Source organism: Glycine max, chromosome 12, assembly GCF_000004515.6.
Source record: "Glycine max cultivar Williams 82 chromosome 12, Glycine_max_v4.0, whole genome shotgun sequence".
NCBI classification, from domain to species: Eukaryota; Viridiplantae; Streptophyta; class Magnoliopsida; order Fabales; family Fabaceae; genus Glycine; species Glycine max.
In genome coordinates, this window is record NC_038248.2 from 19,391,940 (window position 1) to 19,405,506 (window position 13,567).

The window sequence follows — 13,567 nt, forward strand, 5'->3', positions numbered from 1 at the left end:
TTGCCAGACCTCAAGGTGATGACACTCACATTTTTCGGATTTTGCACAGTTTATAAAGGCAATTTGTCAGAATTTTGGGACTAAGCTTGATTCATCTGAGTAGCCATCTGCCCCATCTGATTTGTCAGACTCTGAATGGAGGCTCTTGTCTCTTGCTGAAATTGCATATTCTGGATGGTCATTTGCCTCACTAACTCTTCTAAGGAAGGTTGAGGAGGAGCCTCAGTTGCTGGTTGTCTTTGTTGTGATTGCTGCTATTGTATTGGAGGAGGAACATATGGCTTGCTTGGACTAGCAGCATTCTGAAAAGGAGGGACAAGATGTTGTTGTTGTGGAGGACTTGTCCATCTTAGATTTGGATGATTCCTCCAACCTGGATTGTATCTATTGCTTGAAAGGTCATAATTATTCTGCTGTTGTTGGTTTTGCTGCTGAGGAGGTCTATTATAAATGTTTGCAGCATAAGCTTCAAGTTGCTCATTGACTCCAGATTGCTACAAAGAAGGACAAAGATCTGAATGGTGATCTGCAGAAGAACATAGACCACAGACTCTTGCAATAGGTGTAGATTTTTGATTCATGGCAAGCTGGGTTACTAGGTTGACCAAGGCATCAAGTTTTCCCTTGAGCTTTTTATTTTCAGTAGATGAAGATGAATCTGTGGCCACCTCATGGACTCCTCTAAGAACAATAGCATCATTTCTTGCACTGAATTGTTGGGAGTTGGAAGCCATCTTCTCAATCAAATTCCTAGCTTCAGTAGAGGTCATATCACCAAGAGCTCCACCACTGGCAGCATCAATCATACTCCTCTCCATGTTGCTAAGTCCCTCATAGAAATATTGAAGAAGGAGTTGCTCAGAAATCTGGTGGTGAGGGCAGCTTGCACATAATTTCTTGAATCTTTCCCAGTATTCATACAAGCTTTCTCCACTAAGTTGCCTGATGCCTGAAATGTCTTTTCTGATGGCAATAGTCCTAGATGCAGGGAAGAATTTCTCCAAGAATGCCATCTTAAGGTGGTCCCAGCTGAAATAGACCTGGGAGCAAGGTAGTATAGCCAATCTTTTGCCACTCCCTCCAGAGAATGAGGAAAAGCCTTTAGAAAGATATGATCTTCTTGGACATCCGGGGGCTTCATGGTGGAACAAACAATATGGAACTCCTTAAGATGTTTATGAGGGTCTTCACCTGCAAGACCATGAAACTTGGGCAGCAAATGTATTAGTCCAATCTTGAGAACATATGGAACACCCTCATCAGGATATTGAATGCACAAGCTTTCATAAGTGAAATCAGGTGCAGCCATCTCCCTAAGAGTCCTCTCACGAGGTGGAGGTTGAGCCATGTTCTCAGTATGAAAATTAGTAGTGGAATGCTCAAAATCAGAATATTCAAAATCACCCTCAACAGAATGCTCACAATGCACAGAATGACTAAGTTGCACACTATGCCTAACTAATCTACGAAAGGTTCTATCTATTTCAGGATCAAAGGGTTGTAAATCACCTGGATTGCCCCTAGTCATGCATTATATGCAGCAAATAATGTGTTTCTCAACAAGCACCTAACAAGGGGGTAAAACTACAACTATACTCAAACGATATCAAAATGACGTGAAACTTTGTGAGGAACACCCTAAAATCATGAAAAGATAGCACAAAAATTTTCAGACAAAAATTCAAAGTCTAACTATGGAAACTGCCTAAGGAAAGTTTAGAACAATAAAACTTGAAAAAAAAAACTAGTAAGCAGGCGATTTTGGCTAGTTAGAGACCTCAACCGAGCTCCGCTGGGTTGCCACGATGAGAAATTTTTTTCTACCCCAAATACATATATAATAATAGTCATTCTGATACCCAAATTTGATCGAGGTTGTACCCGAATCAAATAAACATTAAAAATGTAGTTTCTAGGAAGTGATCCTAGGTCGTCTCCCAATGAGTAATGGTCAACCAAACGTTCATAACAAATAGTAATAAAACAGTAACGAATTGGGCGGGTGGGGGGGGGGGGGATTGTTTATTTTTGTAAATTAAACAGCGAGTAAAATTGAATTAGAAAATATCATAATTAAAACACGTTGCTTCCCCTTGATTCACAAGCAAGTCTCTTATCCTAGGTTACGAGAATTTATCCTTTATCAGTTCAACCACTTAATATAACCCTAAATTAAATTATTAAGCGAAATTTAACATAAGGCATTCATTTGTGATTAAGCAACACATACACCAATTAATCATGAACGATCGTTAAGTATGAACGTAAATTAAGCGCAGAGACAATTAATCAAGCACTAAGCATACATGGATTAATAGCAACAAATACAGAGTAATTGGTGAAGAGGAAAAACTGATCAGAATTTAATAGTAACAATTGAACCTCAAAGAGAGCTGTGCTTGATCCTCAAGAGAAAACAACGTTGGAGACTTAGCCTTCCATTAATTAGTAGAAAACGAAGAAAACTAGAATTATTCTTCCAAAACGAAAAATAGACTAAAACGAATTGAGAGTAGCACTCTAAAACTAAAACGAAAAAGAGAGAGAGAAGCCTAAAACTATAAACGAAAAAGGAGAGAGAGCCCCCTAAAACTAGAACCTTGGTTTTGTTATATAGTTCTCAGCCCCAAAGCTTACAAATTTGTTTTAAGTCCAAGCCCATAAATAAAATAAAATATAGATAAGATAAGATAAGATCTAGATGAAATAATATCTAGATGAGATAAAATCTAGATAAGATAATATAAGATAAGATCTAGATGAAAGAAATAATATCTAGGTGAGATCAAATCTAGATAAGATAAGATTTGGTAGAATAACATTGTCTGCTCTTTTCAAGTCCAAGCCCAATTCCGGATTCAAGCCCAATTGCTTATAATTCTCCTGAAATTAAATTAAAAACACAAAATTAGTCCAGTAGGCTCAATTGATAAAACTGCATAATTAAATTGACAGTTAAGGCTAATCAGTAATTAAAAAGGTGACAAAAAGGGTTAAGAAATAGGAGAAAATGATGACACATCAGTTAGGCTTCCAACAAATCATGGTTTTTCTAGGATTCAAAAGCTTAGGTTCTAGGAGAGCATTCATCCATAGATAAACCTTCACTTTTTCATTCATTCACATCCCATACTTGCCTTTTAGTTAGGCACTCAGCTTCATTTCATTATTTTGCAGCATACACACTTTTTAATTTCATTTGTACTTACAGTTTTTTTTTAACACAATATACACAAAGACATTATGTCTATGTACAAAAATAGTGCGTGTATGTTGTTTACTTTGACCATTTCCATTCTTACCCAATGCCTCCCCCAAATTTGGGACAAATTTACTTTGAACCATGCTTCCTATGGATGATGCTCTCTTACAACCTAAGTCAAGGTAGCAGGAGATAACACTATATAGGCTCAGGGTTCAATCAATCAATAATTCATTCAGCTCAAAGTGGGTACAAGGGATATTTCATTCAAGCACATGGTCAATTTTTTGGCTAAGTGGCTATCACAATCAAACATGGCCTTCATCATCCTTAATTTCATACATTCAGTCCATACTTTAGAGATTCACGCAAAAATCAGTACTAAATGATAGTTGTGTCTCTCAAAATTTAAGGATCACACTCTTACTAGAATACGGTTAATGCATTCCTTCACAATCAATCTGACAAACTGACTAACATTTTGAGTCATACTTCTAATCACATGCTCAGTCTCTTCTAATGGCTACAAGCTTGATCAAAATAATTATCTAATCATTCCAATCCATTCAAATCATACAATTGCTCATTCAAATCATTCTCAAACACTCATTTCATGCAAAACAATCCACTGCATATCATTTTCAATTAATTCACTGTTCAAACAAGCTTTATAGTACAAGCAAACAACTTAAAGTGCTAAAATTTAAAGAACTGAAATATAAAAATTGAAATTAAAATGACCGAACAACAATCATAAAATAATTGAAAATAAACTAAAATGTTCAAGATGCACAAATTTAAATGTCCCGCTCTTGTGGTTGCTCTTGTGCATGCTCATTAAGGTCCAATACTTGAGCATCTAGTGAATCCTGAGAGATAGGCTGCTCTAACTCAGGTGCTAGTGCAGATCGTGTGGCATCATCAGGTGTGGGTGCTGGGGATGGCTCTGGGATCTGGTCTGTAGAAGCATCCTCCTCCTAAGCCATGTGTATACCTGCATCAAAATAAAAAGGCTCAGGAGGGGTGGGCTCATCATCCCCCTCTGCTGTTGCTGTTGCTGGCTCCTCAGAAGCAAGCTCTTGGGCTACAGAGGCCCCACCCCCACTAGAAGGGGAAGGCTGGGCTCCTGGCCAGGCCACCTGCGCATCAAACTCATCCATGCTCATGATGGATGGCAAGCCCAAGCCCTGAAGGCTCTGCATGATAATGGACTGCACCCTGTGGATGCTCTGGAGCATGGAGTGCATCATCTGTGGTGTAAAAATAAAATTTGGTCCTACAAATAAAGGAACTAGAAGAACATATGTAGATGCAAATGGGGCAGCTGGAGCTGAGGAAAGGGAAACCTCAAAAGATGGGGGAGCCTCATACTTCTTCCCCTTGGCCTTGTGCGGCCCTCTGAAGGTAACTGAGAGGTCATCTAGGTTCCAACAGTTTTTCTTTACATAAGCCACATTAATAGCTGGACCAAGGCTCTCCAATGTCAATGAATCAGAAACGACTCCCTTGGCCTTGCACAAAGCAGTGATTAAGGCTAGAAACCCAAGCCTAGAAGAGTCATGTTGGGCGATCAGAGAAATTTTAGCTGAAATAATATAGCTCAGGTTCATATCCATCTTTAAATGATTCCATGAATTAACCTGGCCTTGTCTAATGTGATATCAGAGGTGTGAGAGGTAGGGACCAGGTTAGAAAAGGAAAGAACACTCCATGTCTAACCAAGCATGGTCAGATTCTTCCGTAAGATCTTTAATGGCAGTCCATCAGCATTTAACTTGAATCCCCTTCCAGGGATGCATAATCGAGCTACCAGTTCCCGTGGTTCTGGCTTCGAATGACAGAACCTGGAGTAAACTAGAAAGTTCTCCCCCTCCTCAAGTATCACTGGGGTCTTCAAGAATAAGTTCAAGGTGTCTGCATCGAATTTCACTAAACGACCTCTCACCTTCACCTGCTTAGGTGGTTTATCCTTAGGGTCATAGAGGTTTGCATAAAACTACTTTACGATGGCCACATCAATAGTGCCATCCACAAAGTTTGTCAAATCCTTATGCCAGTTTCTACACTTGAGTTCTTTAGTAAATTCATCGACCTCAGAGTGATGGAGAATGACATTCCTTTCAGGTAAAATCTTCCTAGGTGTAGAGGGTGTCTTCCTTTTCTTAGATGTCATCTGCAAAATATAAGACATAACACAAAGATTAGTACAGGTTATTTTCACAAAAACAGAAAAATAAAATTGAAATTTTGATTGGGCGCTTAGCACAACATGCTGAGCTTAGCACGCCTTGTGAAAGTTTACTTAGGCGCTAAGCGCAGCAAGCCGATGCTTAGCTCGAAGACACAAAAAATATATTTTTTTTTTTGCAGAATAGGTTTAGCACACAGCTGAGCTTAGCCTAAGTCTACAATTTTCAAAACCAAAGAGGGTTGGAGCTTAGCGCAGCATGCTGGTGCTTAGCTCAGCCTCAATCGAATAACACTCAGGCTTAGCGCACAGGGTGCGCTTAGCCGTACTAAAAAAACTTTAAAAATAGTGATGGAGTTGAGCTTAGTGTAGCAGGGTGCTTAGCTCAACACACAACAAGGGCTTAGCGCACAAATGCGCTTAGCCTTATTACACAGGAAAACTGACAGAAGCAAAGTGGCGCTTAGCCAGACTTGCTACGCTAAATGTCAGAACACTGGTCCCTCTTAGTGCATGGATACACTAAATGGGCTTATCACTTAAGTTCATCGGCAGGGATGAACGCGTTTAGCGCGACATGGTCCGCTTAGCCCGTTCATCTGGAAATCTAAAATTTTAACAGTTGTGATGAACAAGCTAAGCGCACGGGTGCACTTAGCGTGTTCATTGCGATTTCCAGATAGAACTTCAGGGGTCTTCACCCCATTTCAGCCACATTGCCCCTAATGGGCTTCTAGGTTACCTAAATTCCTACATTGACTAACCCTAAAAGTAATAATCTTAAGCTAACAACAACAAACTAAGAAAAACAAGAAGTCATCTATCCTAAGGTTTGAAGAATGAAAAATAAAAATAGAAATGTGCTAACTTACTTGGATTGTTCTTGAGATGAAGTAAAGATGATGCAGAGAAGCAGTACACACATAGTAGAAAGCAAAAGAATTTGTTCAAGGTTAATAGGGTGTAGAGGTTTGGGTGCAAAGGTAGCAATCCAAGTACCTCTTGTTGGATCAAGTGGCCTCGGAATAATTTAGAAGGGGGAGGGGTTGAATTAATTATTAATGAATCTTTACTAATTAAAAATCTATCCTTCTTAATGTTACTAAATTCAATTAGGCTTTTACTATAATGTTAAGAAAATAAAGAACAGAAATAGAAACTTAACCAAAAGTAAAAGCGATAATTAAAGTGCACAACGGAAATTTAAGAGTGTAGGGAAGAAGACAAACACAAGAGTTTTATACTGGTTCGGCAACAACCCGTGCCTACATCCAATCCCCAAGCGACCTGCGGTCCTTGAGATTTCTTTTCAACCTTGTAAAATCCTTTACAAGCAAAGATCCACAAGGAATGTACCCTCCCTTATTCTCTTTGTAACGGCCAAGTGGATGTACCCTCCACTTGAACTGATCCATAAGAGATGTACCTTCTCTTGTTCTCAGTTAGAACAACCCATATAGATGTACCCTCTACTTGTACCACAAAGAATGTACCCTCCAATGTGTTAAGACAAAGTTCTCAGGCGGTTAGTCCTTTGAAATCTTTTTTATAAGGGAAAAGGAAGAATCAAAAGAATTCTCAGACTGTGTCGTTTCGAATTCTTTGAAAAAGGGAGAAGGGAGACACAAAAGAATTCAGACGGTTAGTCCTTTGTTCTTTTGGAAAAGGGATAAGAGAGACACAAAAAGAATTCAGGCGGTTAGTTCTTGGCGAATTCTTTTTGGCAAAGGGAGAAGAGAATGAAAAGATATAGCGCACTCTTGTTTTCTGTGAAAGAACAAGGTTTGGAAACCAGAAAACTTTAGAAAGCTTTTGGCAAAGGAAGAAGAAGAAAGATATCAAAAGGTTATCAAAAAGTTGTGTGTAAAAGTTGTAATTATTAATTGTTCTTTAAATGCAAGTCAAGGTCTTGCTTTTATAGACTCTTCATGTCTGGTCAAGAAAACCATTGGAAGAGTTATAACCTTTAGAAAAACCTGAAAATCATTGGAAGAGTTACATCTCTTGATTTTTATTCAAAACTTGTCACTGGTAATCGATTACCAAAACCATGTAATCGATTACTCAAAGCATTTTATGAAAGGATGTGACTCTTCAAAATTGATTTTGAATTTCAACGTTCAGATACACTGGTAATCGATTACCAATATCTTGTAATCGATTACACCATTTTCAAATCAATTGGAACGTTGAAAATTCAATTAAATGCTTTTGAAATCAAACTTTGCCACTGGTAATCGATTACCAGAGAGTAAAAACTCTGGTAACTTAGAAAATTTTGAGAAAAACTCTTTTGAAAAACAAAACTGTGCTATGTTTGTTTTGTGAAAAATCTTTTCAATACTTCCCTTGTGAAGTCTTCTTGATTTCTTCTCTTGAATCTTGAAATCAAACTTTTCTTGATTCTTGAATCTTCTTGATTTCTTCTCATGAAACTTGAAATTAATCTTGATCTTGAACTTGTTGACTCAATCCTGAAATCATTCTTTGGGCTTTTTGTCATCATCTTTGTTATCATCAAAACTACTTGAATCAACTTGATTCATCATCATGAAGTTTCATCTTCATGAAGCTTGCTTCTACAATCTCCCCCTTTTTGATGATGACAACCCTGAAATCAAGAAACACATACACATTCTTTTTCCTAGTCGATAACTCACTTAATTCTCCACATTCTCCCCCTTTGTTTTTGAGTTTAAGCTTCTCTTGAAATGAAGTTATTTAATTATGTGAGTTCTTGATTTAATCCCTATTTTCTCTCCCCCTTTGGCATCAATAAAAAGCCAAAGTGCATAACAAATATAAAACATACATAAATGACTAACCATACATGACATTCATTGAGAAATCTAAACCAATCATGAAGCAAAAACATGAATAACCCAATTATAAACCACATAGTCATATAACATAATTCATAAATGTTTAGTCATACTAAGCAAATAAAAGAAATACTAAATGTTCAAATGTCATAATAATATAGCCAAATACACGGCTAGAAATCAAAGTACTCATAATTTTAAAATTAAAAACTAAGATGGTGGTGGTGGTGGTAGATCAAAGCATGTGCGGATGTAAGAGACATCTCCTTTAACCTTGGTGATCCTTGAATCCATCTCATCGAATCGCATGTCCACTTGTAACTCCAAAGCATCAAACCTTTCACCAACAAAGGTTTGAAGACCATCAAACCTATCCAAAATCCTTTGAAGAAGAGAGAAATCTTCTCCAACTGGTAAGTGTCCTTCTTCATCAATGGGTTGAGCACCCTTTTTACCCAAGAGCCATCATGCTCTTTACGGTAACCAAAGGATGCAATCACAGCGGCACCGATTAAGAAGGATCTCTTGATTGGAACATAAGGTTCAGAATCAAGAGGGATGCTCAAGTGTTGAAGGAAGAGAGTGACTAGGTGTGGATATGGCAATGGAGCATTTAATCGCAATACATTATGCATGCGATATCGAACTAAGTATGCCCAATCAATTTGTCGGCCTTTATGAAAAGCCCACATGACAATAAGATCTTCCTCAGAAACCTGTGCAAGGTTTGAAGATCTTGGAAGCAAAATACGCACAATGAGATAATGAAGGATGCGGCTTTCAAAAGCCAATGAACCGGCAAGAAGCCTTCTGGTCATATCTGCTTGGTTGGTGCAAACAAACCGGTGGGCATCATGCACAGAGAAATCAAACTTCCAATCATCATTCAGTGAACCTTCAAATGGTACACCTTCACTAGATAATTGGGTCAAGTCATAGAATAGGGATTGGTCAATGACCATTTTTATCCCATAAACTTCAGAAATCAAAGTGCCTTCTTGAATTTCTAGGTTAGAATATAAGGCTTTAACTAATTCAGTGTAAACAAGAAATTTTAAAGACATGAAAGGAATGAGATTGGAGTTTTCAAATGACTAAATGCATTCAAAACTCTCATTGGAAAAGAAATCCATGTCAATGAATTTTGGATCGATAATGGAACGAGAAGAGAATAGATTTGTGTACCGTATCTGTTGTTTTTCCATTGAGAACAGTGAGGAAGAGGAAATGGAGGAGGGAATTTGCGTTTCTTGAGTCTCGAAATGTCGTTGGCTTCGACTCGAGGATCCTTTGCACTTCTTTGATGGTTACACCATTTGAGGAAGTTATTTAAAATTTCAATCGGTTCAAATGAAAGAGAAAGAAAAAAGATAAAGTTTGGGCTTTGTGGGGAGTGATTTGGACAAGAATTGAGTGAGATATGGCAGAAAGAAGAATTGGGAATGAGGGTTTCGCGAGAGAATGAAGGGTTGCAGTTTTCAGATTTTTAAATCTGAATATACAGGAGCAGGGACGCGTTGTAATCGATTACAATATTTGGTAATCGATTACATCCTTCTTAACTACTTGTAATCGATTACACTATTGTTGTAATCGATTACCAGAGAGCATTTCAGCCAAAACTAAATGTTGAATGACTTTTAAGGGAAAAGGGATTTGAATGGATATCAAAATATTTTTTTTAAAAGAATATATAACATTAAATTTTGAAAACACTTTATGGAAGAACTTTAATCAAGTAATTCACATATCACATTCAAAATCATGCATAATTATTTTTTTAAAAAAATATGTATACATTTAATTATATCAAAATAATCAACACAAAAAATAATGATCATAGACATTATCAAAATATTTAAAAGAAGACTTCATGCTTTGAGAAAGGAAAAATAAACTCAATCAAGAACATATAAACACATACTTACAATTTCAATCAATCAAGACAAACAAACAAAATTTTGTTAGTCATCATAATCAAATTAATTGAAAGGAAAATTTCAACCAAAATAAATTTTAAAAGAGAATGGTTTTGATGTTACCTTTTTCATGATTAAAGTATCAAAATCTTCAAAGATGGAAGTCATTCTTTTTACTTTTGTGTATAATTTTCTTGAGAGATGTTCTCATCGCTTTCATAGTCCTTGGTTAGAAGGTTGATCTCTTTCTATGAACCATTGGATGAGTCATTGTCATCCCATGCAATGTAGGCCTTCTTGGTCTTTCTTTCTTCATACCTTTTCTTATCACATTTCTCAGGCCATTCCTTATTTGAGGGACAATTTGCTTTGATGTGGCCAAGTTGATTGCATTTGTAGCATCTAAGAATTTGAGAATCTTCTTGAGATCTTTTTCTATTTTGAAGATTTGTCGCCTCTCGATTCTTCTCTTCTTAACAAATTTTTGAAACTTCTTCACAAAAAGTGAGAAGTCTTCTTCATCTTCTGATTCTTCTTCTTCATTTTCTTCTTGCATTGATGAAGAGGCTTTAAGTGTTATGCTTCTTTTCTTTTTGTCGGTTTCTTCATTTTGATTTAGACGTTGGAGTTCCATTTTATGTTCCTGCAATTTTCCAAACAAAGTAGCAAGAGACATAGAGGAAAGATCTTTACTTTCAGAAATAACACTTACCTTGGGCTGCCATTCCCTACTTAAGCATCTTAAAACTTTATTAATTAGATCTTCATTAGGGAAGATTTTTCCTAAAGAGGCAAGATGGTTAACTATATGTGTGAATCTTTTTTGCATACTATGGATGTTTTCATTAGGGTTCATCCTAAACAATTCATATTCATGTGTAAGGGTGTTGACTCTAGATCTTTTCACATCAGTGGTGCCTTCATGTGTAAGTTGGAGAGTATCCCACATCTCCTTGGCCTTTGTGCAATTTGACACTCTAAAATACTCATCTATTCCAAGGGCTGAAGTAATAATGTTTTTGGCTTTAAGATCATACTGGATTCTTCTCCTATCTTCTTCTGTCCACTTATCTCTAGGTTTTTGTGTTGTGGTGCTAGTACTTGCATCTACTACGGTGGGTATGTAAGGTCCTATTTCTATTGCTTCCCAAATGTTTAAATCTATGTCTTCAATGAAAATCTGCATAGGGGTTTTCCAATAGTGGTAACCCTTACCATTGAAGATAGGTGGCCTATGGATGGAATTTCCTCCAGGAAACAAAGAATTTGAAGAGGCCATTAATCTTGAAGTGGTTAAACTTTCTACAAGATACCTGCTCAGATACCACTTGTTGGATCAAGTGGCCTCAGAATAATTAAGAAGGGGGGGGGGGTTGAATTAATTATTAATGAGTCTTTACTAATTAAAAATCTATCATTCTTAATGTTACTAAATTCAATTAGGCTTTTACTATAATGTTAAGAATTTAAAGAACAGAAATAGAAACTTAACCAAAAGTAAAAGCGATAATTAAAGTGCATAGCGGAAATTAAAGAGTGTAGGGAAGAAGAAGACAAACACAAGAGTTTTATACTGGTTCGGCAACAACCCGTGCCTACATCCAATCCCCAAGCGACCTGCGGTCCTTGAGATTTCTTTTCAACCTTGTAAAATCCTTTACCAGCAAATATCCACAAGGGATGTACACTCCCTTGTTATCTTTGTAAAGACCAAGTGGATGTACCCTCCACTTGAACCGATCCAAAAGAGATGTACCCTCTCTTATTCTCAGTTACAACAACCCAAGTAGATGTACCCTCTACTTGTACCACAAAGGATGTACCCTCCAATGTGTTAAGACAAAGTTCTCAGGCGGTTAGTCCTTTGAAACTTTGTGAAGGGGAAACAAAAGATATCTCAGGCGGTTAGTCCTTTGAAATCTTTTGTTTAAGGGAAAGGGAAGAATCAAAAGAATTCCCATACTGTGTCGTTTTGAATTCTTTGAAAAAAGGAGAAGGGAGACACAAAAGAATTCAGGCAGTTAGTCCTTTGTTCTTTTGGAAAACGGAGAAGAGAGACACAAAAAGAATTCAGGTGGTTAGTCCTTGGCGAATTCTTTTTGGCAAAGGGAGAAGAGAATGAAAAGATATAGCACACTCTTTTTTTTTCCTATGAAAGAACAAGGTTTTGAAACCAGAAAACTTTAGAAAGCTTTTGGCAAAGGAAGAAGAAGAAAGATATCGAAAGGTTATCAAAAAGTTGTGTGTAAAAGTTGTAATTATTAATTGTTCTTTAAATGCAAGTCAAGGTCTTGCTTTTATAGACTCTTCATGTCTGTTCAAGAAAACCATTGGAAGAGATATAACCTTTAGAAAATCCTGAAAATCATTGGAAGAGTTGCATCTCTTGATTTTTATTCAAAACTTGTCACTGGTAATCGATTACCAAAACCATGTAATCGATTACTCAAAGCATTTTATGAAAGGATGTGACTCTCCACAATTGATTTTGAATTTCAACGTTCAGATACACTGGTAATCGATTACCAATATCTTGTAATCGATTACACCATTTTGAAATCAATTGGAACATTGGAAATTCAGTTAAAAACTTTTGAAATCAAACTTTGCCACTCGTAATCGATTACAGGAAACTGGTAATCGATTACCAGAGAGTAAGAACTCTGGTAACTTAGAAAATTTTGAGAAAAACTCTTTTGAAAAACAAAAATTGTGCTATGTTTGTTTTTTGAAAAATCTTTTCAATACTTCCCTTGTGAAGTCTTCTTGATTTCTTCTCTTGAATCTTGAATTCATTTTCTCTTGAATCTTGAAATCAAACTTCTCTTGATTCTTGAATCTTCTTGATTTTTTCTCATGAAACTTGAAATTAATCTTGATCTTGAACTTGTTGACTCGATCTTGAAATCATTCTTTGGGATTTTTGTCATCGTCTTTGTTATCATCAAAACTACTTGAATCAACTTGATTCATCATCATGAAGTTTCATCATCATGAAGCTTGCTTCTACACCTCTGCCTTTGTTTTTTAAAAACTAAAATTCATATGGCATGCTTAGCGCTTAGGTGTGCTTAGCGTGTCAACGTGACATTTGAGTTTAAAACCCAAGCACTTAGCCTAGCCTTGCGCTAAGCCCAACTCGAAGTTGTAAAATCCTATAAGCATTTGGGGCTTAGCACAACAAGCTGCGCTTAGCGCTTTCTGCAACACCAAATTTTTTTCTGCAATATGCGCTTAGCCTGAGGTGTGAGAGTTAGTGTACCATCAAGCTTCAACTTACAGAGAGTAGTTTAGGCATAGCACAACAGGAGCGCTAAGCGCACTTTCAAGAGTTCAAAAATCGTAAGAGATTGGCGCTTAGCGCCTCCTGGCCAGCTAAGCCCAACTTAAAAGCTCAAGTTACAAAATGGATCTAGGGCTTACCGTAGGATAGCAC

At 37.0% G+C, this 13,567-nt stretch overlaps 1 non-coding gene across 1 annotated transcript; it reads left to right on the plus strand.

The window, feature by feature from the left end:
- The first annotated feature begins 864 nt into the window (after positions 1-864).
- LOC112998631 (small nucleolar RNA R71) lies at positions 865-971 on the plus strand. Its single transcript, XR_003263725.1, has one exon. It is a non-coding gene; the product is annotated as a small nucleolar RNA R71 (small nucleolar RNA).
- Positions 972-13,567: the final 12,596 nt, after the last annotated feature.